Below are 13,639 nucleotides of genomic sequence, written 5' to 3'. Positions count from 1 at the left end.
AATCAATTTTGAGCAGGTGTGGGAAAGGACAACTAATCAGAGGAATGAAGGCAAAACTACAAAAGTTCAGCATATTTGGAATCACAAAATGAAAGGCAAGAAAAGTGGTATGCTTACATCTCTTTAAGTACTTAGTGTATTTACATGTACTCACTGTTCATGAATACTGTATGAATGCCGAAATGCTGGAAGGCCACGCTAGCCCAACAGCCAGTGGGTTTAAATTGATCAGAATACCTTCATGTGTAAGACAGGAAGAGAGTTTCTGACTGAACGTATTTTATTGCTTGAACAATAATGACAAACTGTACAAACCAAAATCCAACCAATGAACCAAACTTCAGAACACCCCACCTTACTTTGTTTTCTGATGTTTTAAGGGAGTATGTTTGACCCCTGTTGACCCCTGAGAAAGGTTCTCCAGGTACTGCCTTCTTATATTCCCTGTTGCTAAGTTTGAGCTAGAACACCTGTGCTGGACACAGAAGTACAATATTGCTGGCATGACTTGCTCTCCAGTCACTGACATTAGTTCTCCTGGCAATCTTCAACCTGCCTGGCATCTGCAGCAACAGAAAATCTATCAGGGTGATTTCTGGAGAGAGTAGGGGCGACAGACGCTGGATCCACCAACCTGGGGTGATGCCATCTTGGATCTGTAACTCATGAGCATGGAGGAACTGGTCAGACTTGTGATTGTCAACAGCAGCTTTGACTGTAGTAACCCTAGTACAGAGGAATTCAAGATCCTGTAGAGAGTGAGGAAGGTGAGTTGCAAGAGTAGCAAAACACTCCCTGGGCCTCAGGAAGGACAGCTTTGGCTTTTTCAGGTAAGAGGTAGCTGTGGAACAGCTCTAGGGGAGCCAGCTCTGAAGCATAAAGATCAAAAGGACTATCATGACTTGGATCTTCTCCAACAAGAACAGGGCATCCTGATGCTCAGGAAAACAAACGAACAAACGAATGTATCAGAGGGCTGGTATGGCTAAACTGGGAACCCAAGGTAGGGCGTTATTTGCTCCAACAGCAAAACTTAAGCCATACAAATCCCTTGGCACCGATGGAACGTGTCTGATGGTGCCGAGTGGGCTGCCTGGTATCACTGTGAGGCCATTCATCTTTGGAAGGTTGTGAAGCGTGGGGGAGGAACCGAAGACCAGAGATGGCCAAGTGTTGCACCCATTTTTAAAGGCTAGGGGATGATCTGTGGAACTGTATGACACTCATCTTCACTTTTGTCCTTGGCAGCCATATACTGATACGGTAATTTTAATGCCTTTGTTTTATTATGTGCCCATTACTTCTAGGTTACTAAGGAAAGCCTCCTGGTCCCCGTGGACCAGCTTGTTTCACCAGCTTCTGAAGGACCTTTCTAGTGTAGATGATGTGGCCTCTTGCTCGGTGGTAATGAGGCTCTGCTGCTGGTCCTTCTGCCTGCGACAGGGCCTCACAGGGGTAGGTTCACTGCACTGGCTGGAAGTGGAGGGGACATGGCTGGGATCCTCAGGAAGGCATTTGAGAAGCTGGTGAGGAGCTCCCGTGTGCTGGACACAACAAAGCTGCTGGACGGCTCCACTCCAGGGGCAGGATTCCCTTCCAGGGAAGCAGCAGAGCTGCCCTCCTGTCTCCTAGCAGCATGGCTGTGCAGCACATGGTGCGCCTTCTCATTGCACTGCTCCACGGCAATGGTAATAAGCCGGCGAACAAAACCTGCTGTGTGCCTTTGCAAGCAAGGCTGCAGCAGCTGCATGTGGTGCTCCTCAGACAGACCAAAGAAGCTCAAGTTAAACACAAGGCTCTCAACCCCAGATGCTTCCTGGTGATTATCCCCAAACATCTGCCCCAGGTGCGGCCAGGGTAGCAGGGGCTGAAATAAAGATGGGTGCTCCCTGAAGATGGATGCAAAGATGTGGGACTGGAGACCACCCACAAGAGCCCTGGGCAGCAGGCTTGCAGCCTCTGCTTGTAGTGCTGTAGCTTGACAGTGGATGAAAACACTCTGTCTAAGGTGGGCGCTGAGCGGTGCCTCCGCAGGTGGTGGGATGACGAGCTCCTTGAAGCTGTTGTCCGCCCGCACCGAGTGCACGATGGAGCTCACCCTGCGCTTGCACAGGGGGCACTCGGGCTTGCTCTCAGCCCACCGCTGGATGCAGGCGAAGCAGAAGCGGTGGAGGCATGGCAGCACGTAGCTGGGGTTCACCTGGCTGTCCAGACAGATGGGACAGCGGGCGTCCAGCTCCGTGGCCATGCTCTCCACCTGCTGAGGTGAGCTGGGGAGAAGTGGCGATGACGAGCCGCTCCCTCTCACCGGCGCTGCAGCAGCAGGAGTCACGCTGCAAAAGGCAGACAAGAGGCCATGGGCATGGGCCGAGCCGGGGCCGGCTGCAAGAGTTGTGCAGCTCCCTCAAGGAGGAAACCCTTCCAGCTGCCCAGGGCCCAGGGCCCAGGACAAGGTGTCCCCAGCGCGCTCACCTCTGCTGCTCTGAGCGCTCGTCCTGGGTCTCCCGACGGCCCGAATGACACAGGGCCGCCGAAGAAGCTCCGATGGCTCTGGGAAGGGCACTGAGAGCTACTGCAGCATTAATCTTGTGTTCAGCATTGGTTTCCCAGCAGTCACTGCAACCTTGGCTGTATTTTCCCAGAGCACCATCAGTTCACCCCAACCACGACACATCTCCAAATCCATTCAGCAAGAGTTCAATAAAACCTCACGCCTGCCTTTGAGGCAGTGTGACAGTCCCACAAGCTCTCCACACACTCTAGCACTGCTGGCCAGCCCTCTGGGCTCCCATGTTTTTTCCCATGCCAGTTCAAAAGCAGCCCTAGGCTTGCTCTCAAGGATTTTCCCCTGTATTTCTCCCTGGGGGCGGCAGGAATGATCCCTCTTTTGCTCAGCACCCATGATGCCTTAACCGGGCTCTGCAAACCCTATGAGGTCCAGCCCTTCTGCAGCAGAGAAGGCTTCGGGGCACCAGACAACATCCCCTTGCCTACGGATGATCAAGGATCAAGGAGATGGGGATGGGCTCTTCCCAGCAGTGCCTGTTAGGAGGGCAAGAGACAGTGACATTGCCTGCAACTAGAGTGGTTCAGCATAGACAGAAATAAGAAAAAATGACTGTGGGAATAATTAAGCACAGTAGCAGGAGTCAGAGAGGCTGTGGGGTCTCTGTCCTTGGAGGTTTTCAAATCCTGGCTGAACAAAGCTCAGTGCATTAGGGTCTGAATTTGTTCTTGACCGCACTCTGATCAGAAGTTCAGAAGTGAAACCACACATGCCCCTGCAAACAGCAGTGATGGTGTGGTCTCTGTGACCTAGGAGTTAGCATTATTTTACAAATGGCTTGAAATGTACTGAGTAGGTGCACATAAAAGCCATTTCCTGATGAATCCAGAGGGCTCACACCCTCCAGCTGTTAGGTTATGCATATGCCAGGAAAGCAATGCACTGCAGCAGTTACGTTACACCACAGCAGGTGGCCTGTACGAGCTATGCACACTGTCACGGAAGCCACAGAGCATGGCATACTGTTCTCTTTTATCCTAAAGTAAGGATAGAAGCAAACTGCTGTAAAGTGCATGCTCAAAACCAACAAATGCATAAATCCATAGTCAGATATGTACGAAAAAATATCTATGTTGGTGTCTAATTCTTCACACCATGCTAGAAAAGATTAATCTGTGTGTGAGGCAGGACAATTAAAGCCAAATTTGTTTAAATGAGTTTTAACTGTATTTTGATTAAATTAAAATACTTTCAGATAACCACAGTGATGACTGTAATATGATTAATGACTCATACAAAAATAAACTGTCTAATTTATTCATAGTAGGCCCAGTTAGACCTGCATGATTTGATTCAGTATTTTTCAGATAAATATTATTCTTGGAATCAACACTCTAGATTAATTGGTGCCAATTTCTGATGTCACTTCCCTAGGAGCTTTTTGTAGTGCTAGCCATTCCACAACTGCTTAGTCCAGCCCTGAAGCGGGGAAGACCCTTACTGTGATATTGTCTGACTGCAGAAATAGCAATGGGCTGCATTATTTGTGTACACATTATTTGTGTATACACATTATTTGGCATTCTAATGTCTCATGCAATAATTGGTCTTGTTTTGGAAGCATTCAGATGTCTAGCCTTTTCACAGCAGCTCTGCTGAACTACGGAAGGCCAACACGCAGCTTCTGGCTTCCATTTGTGCTTGTTAATACAGCACAGACAGGGACAAAGACAGGACAGAAGTTGAAAGTAAGCCTAAATACTAAAATAGCTGGCAAAGAGTCTGTACTCTGAAGCGCTGTAAAACCTCCCTACAGCGAGAATAACCCTTCCTCCTAACAGCCTCAGCCATCAGCTAACTGTCCTCAGAGACACACACTGGCATTTGTCATGTCCAAATCATTCTTATTTCCTTCCCTTTCAATTGCCTAGTGCTCCAAAAGAAAATACTGATTAAATAAACTATTAATGGTTAAAAGGTTTCATTTACTTCCACATAAACTTTCTTGAAGAATGTAGAATTCAAAGCCTCCCTCTCTTTATCGACAAGTAGTCTTTCTGCATACAAAGATGCACAGAGTTTAATTTTGATGTCCAGTCAGTAGTCTCTTCTGCGCACTGATACTGGTGGGATAAACTTCCACAGCCACTAGCTGTGGTTGTTACAAGCCAGAAAGACGATACTTGCTTTAAAATGCTTTGGGCATCAAGTGGTATGCAGCCTGGAATTCAACTGCAAGCTCCCACACAGCCTTTCTTGGCAAACCTCATATCCAGGAGCAGCAAAGTGACACTGATATGACCACAGGAGAGCCTGTAAACAAAAACAAATACTATATATGAAGAGATTACATTCTAACTGCAGGCACAGTGCTGGCGTGAAGCTGGACTGTTGGAAGCAATGCCCTAGGAATAGCTTTCAGAGGCAGCATGCCTTGCAGCCACTCCCTGAAGTAACTTCTCCCCTCACCCCTTGCATCCTGAATAAATGGGGTAAGATGAATTAACAATGATTTCAAATTTGGAACTTAATACACTCGCTGTATTTACTGCAGCTGAAACTCAATAAAGAAAAAAAAAATCACAGGTTTTCATACCGAGTGAGAAAAATTATGTTATGTTTACGGCAAACTTGTGGATTTCAATCAGCTGAGAAGTCTTTTGTCAGCTTCCACGTGCTAGGTAGTGATTTTATAGATGGAAAATATCATTGAGATATTCCTAATGCAATTATTACACCCACATAATTAGTGTAATAAATATATAAGCCTGTCATGGAGATAGACTAATGCACTTGCCATGCTGTTATGTTACAGTGAATTGCCAATATTCTTGTCAGCTATCTGAGCACCCATCAATCTAAAAGGTTAACAACAAAAAACAAATTGCTTTCAAATTAAAAGACCCCCAAGTATGAATCACTGCTTACATGAAATTTAAATCCCCATGTAATACTAAAGGCTAGGCTTCCTTTTGATCTCGTACTACCCACATGTTAGCATGTATGAACTACAGCTGCTTCTGTGCATGCTCCACTGCTAACATCTGTGGTATCCCAGCGCTGATGGAAACTCTAATGGAATTTCCATGGTTGTGGGTGTGGTGCTGAAAACACACACGAATCATATCTTTCATTCAAGCAGTACCACTGCTTTGGAGTGGGATTTCTCAGTCTGAAGGCTATGGTCCCTTTTGATAGCTTTTTCAGACCTTGAGGCACCCATGTGTGAGAGGGCACTGATAAGGCCAAACAAGTCACATTCAGATCCTCTTCTGGCTGTGGCTGGTAGCAACTTAAGAGGTTGCTGAGAGTTACCAGTGCTTCCTCAGCCACTGCCTATTACCTCATGGTCTAACAACTTGAGTTAACCTGAACAGCTGTGCTTCACTACTGTGACAAACACTGAAGCAGGTTCAGTGCTGTCTTTAGAATAAATGAGTGGAACTGAGTGACTGTGGAAGGTTAGAAGCAGCTTCATGGGTACTAAAGTAGAAGCCTCTCAAGGAAACATCAAAATCATTGCTGCTGCAAAAGAAGTACGCTGCCACCAGGAGATAAATAAACCTCCAGAACACATGTAAAATTAGATTAAGCGTAAATTAATTTATGCTGTACCAATTCCTGCAAACTGGAATCTAAGTAATGGTTCACCTACTCCAGGACTTGTAAAAATTATGGTAATGTAAATAATGATTGACAGCCTCAATAAAATGCAGTTATCTATGACAGCGTGATGACCCAGGCAACAGGGTCTAGGTACTTAATGCAAATCATTGCAGAGACTGAATGCACTGTTTTACCAGGCTGTGCATCAGGGACTGATAAAAGTATCTGTTCATATGTGTCCAAGAGGAAACACGGTGCCTTTTACCAAGAGTAACCAGCTAGACTGCAGTAATGTGCAATAGGGACTTTTTAGCAGTTAAAAAGGTGAAATACACAGAATTTGAGGTGAAAACACATGGAGGTACTCACACTGATCTCAGTTTGCACAGTGCTGGATAATGCTGTTGTGCCTAAAGATCTGTAACAGTCAGGGTCCTTGAAGCCAGAAGTATGCTGACAGCTTAGGACTGGTGTGTGTAGCACACCCTGTGGTGAGATCTTACCCTAAGATTTTTGACTCTCTAAGCAAGTTCTTAGCCTTAGGCCTCTGCCTGCTGGAACTCATGCTGTGCACTGTTTGAAGGTGTTACTTCCCCAGGTTGTCAGGTATGTTATCCTGTTGCTCAGCCTTTCTCCTGCTTAGCTTCTTCCTTCTTTTTTATTTTTTTTTCCTCTTTATGATACTTACAGCAGTTTTTCTTAGCTCAGGGCCATATATCCTGACTGGTAACTGCATTTAAGTGATTTTTTTTAGATCTTTGGACGTCCTCTTTCAGACTACATCCGTGTTTTCAAGGCCTCTGCTACTGCCTTAAACTCCACACTGTAACATGAGACACTCACTACAAAGCTTCTTTTCCCAAAGCAGGTTCTGATAACAAGTTGCTTAACAGGCCCTGCTCCTTAGGCCTGACAAAGCTAGCAGGAGCTAGCTGTGGTCTGTCAACAGCAATGGTGATACTTTTTTATTGGGCCGCCAGTAGCTCAGAGAATCAGGACCTTGCACACACTCTGGAAGTATGTAGGTTTGTATCAGTCCTGTTTACTGTCTCAGCTGCCAAATTCTTTTTCCACTAAATGTAACATGGTGGAGAAAGACCTGGGAAATCACAGATGCCAGCTGCTAGCTAGTTCAGGCTCTGCATCGTGTATATGCAGTCAGACAAATACCAGCAAGACCCTAAGCTTTGTATAGCTGTTCCAGTCAGAAAGGGACAGCAGTGACTAACATCCCTGTCTCTGCAGGGGCTTACATGTACATATCTTTTCAGCTTCCAGATGCGATGGGCTTATGTAAACAAATTTGACTGTAGGTAAAGGTATACTGGAGACACAAATACTTTCCAATTATCTCCCCTAACATATTTTGGTTTCACTTAGTAACTTGGTAGACATGAAAACGATATACCTCCATCTGGGAGACATGAAAGAGTAACATCACAGTAGTTACTAGGGAATCACCGGCAACAGAAGAGAACTGAGAAGGACAAAACCATATGGTGGAGATCAAGTTACTTGGAAAAGAAAATCCAGTTTTGAAAAACAAAAAAATAATCACTGTTTCCATTTGCCACCAAAATCTCTTTCTAACTTTTAGGCTCCATTTTACATCTCTTTCTAATCAATATGAGCTTTGTTATTTGCAAAGAAGAGGCTTGCATGCCAACCAAGTCAGCACAAAAAGTTTGATAAGTGTGATATGCCAGTTTGAACACGGGACAATTACCCACCACAGAATGAGTTGTCCTAAGTTTCTGTATGATTCAGCCGGGGGACAAAAATCACAGCTTTTTTCCTTCATTCTCTTTGCTCAAAGCTCAAATAAACAGTCATGAAAAACTTCATTCTTAGCAGTTCACAGCCTTTGGAGCTGCTTCCCAGTAATGTTAAGGCTCTCACAAGCTGTCAGAGCAGAACTGAACAGCCTACATGTAAACGAACCCTTGCCCCACCACAAACTGCGCAGAACTGTTTCACACTACAACCAGTAACCACAAAAATGAAAATATGAGTAGTTTACTTTTGATATATTCTGAGTAGGAAAGAGTAGTGAAACCAATACAACTCTGCAGCACAAAGTAAATTTTCTCACAAAGCTCTACACAACATAGATTGGGCTGCTGAATGAGAAGTTGAAACTAAAAATCCCTTTTATGTTATTATATAATTATTAGATTATTATGTAACTAGATCTGGTGTCAAGGCAATAGTGAAAGTGTGCACTCAGTGTATTTTTGGTTGTAAACAGCCATGCAAAAAATAGCAAGTGGTATTTCATCTCACGCCTCTACTTTTGAATGGCTCTCCTTGCAATGCAAGCAAGTTACTCAGTGCTGCCAAGAATACTGGATTCCTACTAGCAACAGTCAGCAGTTTCTTTTTGATTGCGAAAGCCCTAAGAGGCTTTCGCTGGCTAGCAGCTGCGTGTCGGAGCCTGAGGTGGATGACGACAGCAGCAGCACCACCACCTGTGCGTGTGACACATGTACACATTCATACTCCACAGGAGGGAGAGGTGTCTCCCCCTTTTCCTTTGCACTGCAATGCAGCCTGGCTGGCCTCTGCTCTGCTGTGCTTCCAATAAGAAATTACTGTGGAGCCAAGTTTACTGTGGTAACGAATTAAACCACGATTTTTGTTGAAAAAAAATTACACTAACAAAGCAGCCAAGTAGAACTTCTCAAAGCATTGTATGACGACCAGAAATCTGGGGTTCAATTACATTACACTACCATGTTCACCAAGTATTTGCATCCTCTTTGGCCAGAAAAGACAGCCATGGTTACCACGGAAATGCTTTGTAATGCCCCATACATACTGATGGAAACAGCTCTAAGAAATTATAGAATCATAGAATATCCCGAGTTGGAAGGGATCCATAAGGATCATTGAATCCAACTCCTGGCACCACACAGCTCTACCCAAAAGTTTAGACCATGTGACTAAGTCCAAATGCTTCTTAAACTCCAGCAGGCTTGGCACAGTGACTACTTCCCTGGGGAGCCTGTTTCAGTGTGTGACCACCCTCTTGGTGAAGAACCTCTTCCTGATGTCTAGCCTAAACCTCCTGTCACACCATTCCTGTCGGTCCTATCACTGGTGATTAAGGAGAATTGGTCGGCACCTGCCTCTCCACCCCCCCCCACGAGGAAGTTGTAGACCGTGATGAGGTCCCCTGTCAACCTCCTCTTCTCCAGGCTGAACAGGCCCAGTGCCCTCAGCCACTCCTCACACGTCTCCCCCTCTAGGCCCTTCACCATCTTCGTTGCCCTCCTCTGGACACTCTCCAACAGTTTCATGTCCTTCTTGTGCTGTGGTGCCCAGAACTGCACACAGTACTCGAGGTGAGGCCACACCAGCACAGAGTAGAGTGGGACAATCACTTCTCTCGACTGACTAGCAGTGCTGTGCTTGATGCTCCCCAGGATATGGTTGGCCCTCCTGGCTGCCAGGGCACACTGCTGGCTCATATTCATCCTGCTGTCAGCCACAACCTCCAGATCCCTCTCTGCAGGGCTGCTCTCCAGCATCTCGTCACACAGTCTGTACATATAGCCAGGGTTTCCCCGTCCCAGGTGCAGGACCTGGCACTTGCTCTTGTTAAACTTCATGTGGTTGGTGATTGCCCAGCTCTCCAATCTGTCCAGGTCTCTCTGTAAGGCCTTTCCACCCTCATCTGAGTCCACAACTCCTCCAAGTTTGGTATTGTCGGCATTTGCTCAAAATACCTTCCTCTTCTAAAATATTGAAGAGGACAGACCCTAAAATGGAGCCTTAAGGGACCCCACTAGTGACCATCTGCCAGCCAGATGTGGGCCCATTCACCTTTTGAGCCCTGCCTGTCAGCCAATTGCTCACCCATCATATGATGTTTTTGTCCAGATATATGTTGGATAGTTTGTCCAGTAGGATCCTACGGGAAACCATGTCAAAAGCCTTGCTGAAGTCTAAAAAGATCACATCAGCTGGTTTCCCTTGATCGATTAGATGGATGATCTAATCATAAAAGGAAATCAAATCTGTCAAACAGGACCTACCCCTCATGAACCCATGTTGCCTGGGACTGATGACTGCGTTGTCCCCCAGGTGCACTTCAGTAACTCCCAGGATAATCTTCTCCATGATTTTACTAGGCACTGACGTGAGACTGACAGGCCATTAGTTGCCAGGGTCCTCTTTCCTGCCCTTCTTGAAAATTGGTACAACATTTGCCAGCTTCCACTCAACCGGGACCTCTCCAGATTCCCAAGACCACTAAAAAATAATTGAGTGATGACGTCAGCCAGCTCTCTAAGCACTCTGGGATGAATTCCATCTGCACCCATGGACCTGTATGGATCCAGGTGGAGCTGCAAATCCTGCACATGTTCAGGGTGAGTTGGGAGTTTGTCATTCCCATCATCACGATCCTCCATCTCAGGGCACCGGGGGTCCCGAAGCCCATCATCGGTGTTAAAGACAGAGGCAAAGAAGGCATTAAATGTCTCTGCTTTGCCCGTGTCCTTGTCTGTGAGGTAAGCATCCCCAACAAGTAGCGGACCTATGTTTTTTTTGGTCCTCCTTTTTCGGTTCACATATCTGAAAAAAAAACTTTTTATTGTCTCCCACAGACATGGCCAGCTTCAACTCTAGTTGGGCTTTGGCCACACAAATTTTCTCCTTGCAAGTGCGAACAGTGTCCCTGTATTCCTTCCATGTTGCCTGACCCTGCTTCCAGCAGCCATACACTTTCTTTTTACGCCTAAGCTCCAGTAGAAGATCCCTGGTCAGCCAAGACAGCTTTCTGTATCGCTTGCTTGACTCGTGATATTTTGGAATTGCCTGATCCTGTACTTTTAGGAGGCAGGGCCTAAAGACTGATCAGTCCTGATGCACCTTGCTAACTAGTTCCCTGAGCAGCCTGTGGTCTGCTCTCCCCATATGCAGGGCTGAAGTTTGGGTGGCAGTTTTCCTTCTGTCACCAAAAATTTTAAGCTCAACCACTCCATGGTCACTATAACCAAGACGGCCACCAATTGCCACGTCTCCCGCAAGACCCTCTCTGTTCTCCAGCAACAGCTCTAGGAAGGCACCTTTCCTACTTGCCTCCCTTAGCACCTGCACCAAGAAGGTATCAGAGAGGTGCTTTAGGAACCTCCTGGACACGCTTGGGCTGACCATGTGGTAATTCCAGTTGATGTCTGGCAACTTGAAGGTCCCCCATCAGGACAAGGGCAGTTGATCTCGAGGCATTTCTTAGTTCCTCGAAGACTAATTCATCAGTGTCGTCATGCTGGCCAGGTGGTCTGTAACAGACTGCCACAACGACATCCCCTTTATTTGTTTGTCCCTTAAGCCTTACCAGGAGGCTCTCAACTTTGCCATCACCAACAGCAAGCTGCACACAGTCCAGCCCCTCCTTTACATACAACGCTGCCCCACCGCCTCGCCTGCCCTGCCTGTCCCTCCTGAGGAGCCTGTAACCATCCCTTGCAACACACCAGTCACAGGACTCATCCCACCACGTTCCGCGTATGCCAGTGATGTCGTAGCTGTGGGACTGGGCCAAGACTTCTTGCTCAACCACTTTATTCCTCATCCTGCATGCGTTTGCATAGGAGCACTTCAAATGTGCTTCATTGGACACAGCACCAGATGGATCAGACCAAAGGACCTCCCTAGCCCACAGTCCCGCTGATTCTAGTACGTATCCCTTAGCTCAACACCGGCAGGCCTGGTTTCATCCCTTTCCCCTTTTGACTCTGGTTTAAAGCCCTATCTATCAGCCCCACTAACTGCTGGGCAAAAATCCTTTTCCCCCTCTGAGAGAGGTGAATCCCATCTGGTGCCAGCAGGCCTGGTATCGCATAGACCCTCCCATGATCAACAAACCCAAAGTTTCGCTGATGGCACCAGTCTCAAAGTCACATTTTGATGCGCCAAGTGTGCCTGTCAACACTGATCCCCCCTATCGGAAGGCCAGAGGCAAACACAAACTGTACCCCTGAACCTTTAAGTAGTTGCCCTAAAGCCCTGAAGTCTGTTTTGATCACTCTTGGACTTCTCCTTGCTACCCCATCATTACCAGCCTGAAAAACCAGTAACGGCTAGTAGTCAGTGGGCTGTACCAGGCGAGTGACTTTCTTAGCAGTGTCTCTCACCCGAGCCCCAGGGAGGCAAGACTTCCGCGTGGGTTGGGTCTGGTGGGCATATTGGGCCCTCTGACCCTTTCAGAAGGGAGTCTCTCATGATGATAACCCTTCTTTCTTTATTGACAGATGTAGAAATGCAGGGGGTAGGTTGCCTTGCCTTAGGTACCCTCTCCAACTGGATCAGGCTTTCATCTACAATGTTGTTTTGACTGTCAAGTTCTAGAGCCTCATACCTGTTATATAAGGGTAGATGGGCAGGTGAGGTGGGCAGGGAGAGGGCCCACCTACCATGCTGATCAGAAACCTGCTTCCATTGCCCCTCTTGGCTTAGGTCCCCTTCTACTGCCTGGTGGGATGAAGAAACTTTTGTCTCTGTGTAGCAGGAGACATTTGTGCTGTGGCAGGTTTGAGGGTTTGTCTTAGAGAAGGTAAAGTATGCTTCTACCAGCCAGTTTCCCTCTCTGACTCCCTGATGCTCCTCAGCACCACCTCCTCGCAAAGCTCTGCCACCAGGCTGAGCAATTCTTCAGCCTGGGCACACCTCCCACAGGCATACCCAGCGCTGCTGCTGTCAGACACTGACAGAAGACTCGGGCACAGCCTGCAGCCCAAGAGCGGGACGGCCGCGTGTTTCCCCGAGACCTCTGTCTGGGTCGCCACGTCGCTAGCTGTGGCTGGAGAGGCCGCGAGAGCTGCGGAGGCCATGGCTTTCTGCGGGGTGGATACCATGGCTGGGCTCTTTGTGAGCAGGTTACAAGCTGAAAAACTGCTGCAAAAGAGCGGTGAGGGGTCCTCCCTGCTCGCCCTGCCCAGAATGCGTTTGCCCTGGAGCCAATCGCCTCAGAGAGATCAGGGCCGTTACCTCTGTTCCCCTGTGTAGCTGCCTCAACTTTAAGCGTTCCTTGTGGCTGGGTTCTCTTCACTGCCTGAGGAACATTAGGGAAACAGATTAACAACCCGTGGCATGGGAGCAGTAACCATTAAAAGCAGCGCTGGCAGAGTTCAGGCACTGCACCGTCCCTTTCTTGCCACCACTGCGAGGGATCCGCTCACCCGGGCTGGGGGTCTGCGCGCGCGGGGACGAAGTTAAGGTGGGGGGCTAACGGTGACAAGATGACGGAAACTTCTGGAAAGCCTCACTACCACCTCACAAACAGCGGCAGTAACACCTGCGGCGAGAAGACCCAGCCCGCTTTTCTGAGGAGCGCGCAGCCCAGGGAGCAGGCGCCATCCTCCACCGCCCCCTCACGCACACGACGCCGCCCGTTCTCCTCACGCCAACCGCCACCACCAACCGCCACCGCCACCCACCGCGCATGCGCCACCCGCGGCGGGCAAGCCCCGGCGCCACCCAGCCGGGCCCACTGCGCACGCGCGCCGCCCTCCCCGCTCCCTC

The 13,639-nt window shown here is 47.9% G+C and overlaps 1 long non-coding RNA gene across 1 annotated transcript; it reads right to left on the bottom strand.

The window, feature by feature from the left end:
• Positions 1 to 276: 276 nt before the first annotated feature.
• On the bottom strand, positions 277 to 13,592 carry LOC137847805 (uncharacterized). Its single transcript, XR_011091080.1, has 3 exons — positions 13,297 to 13,592; positions 2,473 to 13,169; positions 277 to 2,333 (listed from the first exon to the last, which is right to left on the bottom strand). It is a non-coding gene; the product is annotated as an uncharacterized lncRNA (long non-coding RNA).
• Between the last annotated feature and the right edge of the window lie 47 nt (positions 13,593 to 13,639).

The sequence above is a fragment of the Anas acuta genome, chromosome Z, assembly GCF_963932015.1.
Source record: "Anas acuta chromosome Z, bAnaAcu1.1, whole genome shotgun sequence".
Classification (NCBI taxonomy): Eukaryota; Metazoa; Chordata; class Aves; order Anseriformes; family Anatidae; genus Anas; species Anas acuta.
The sequence above is the reverse complement of the archived record's forward strand: the minus strand, read 5'-3'. Positions and strand labels throughout refer to the sequence as shown.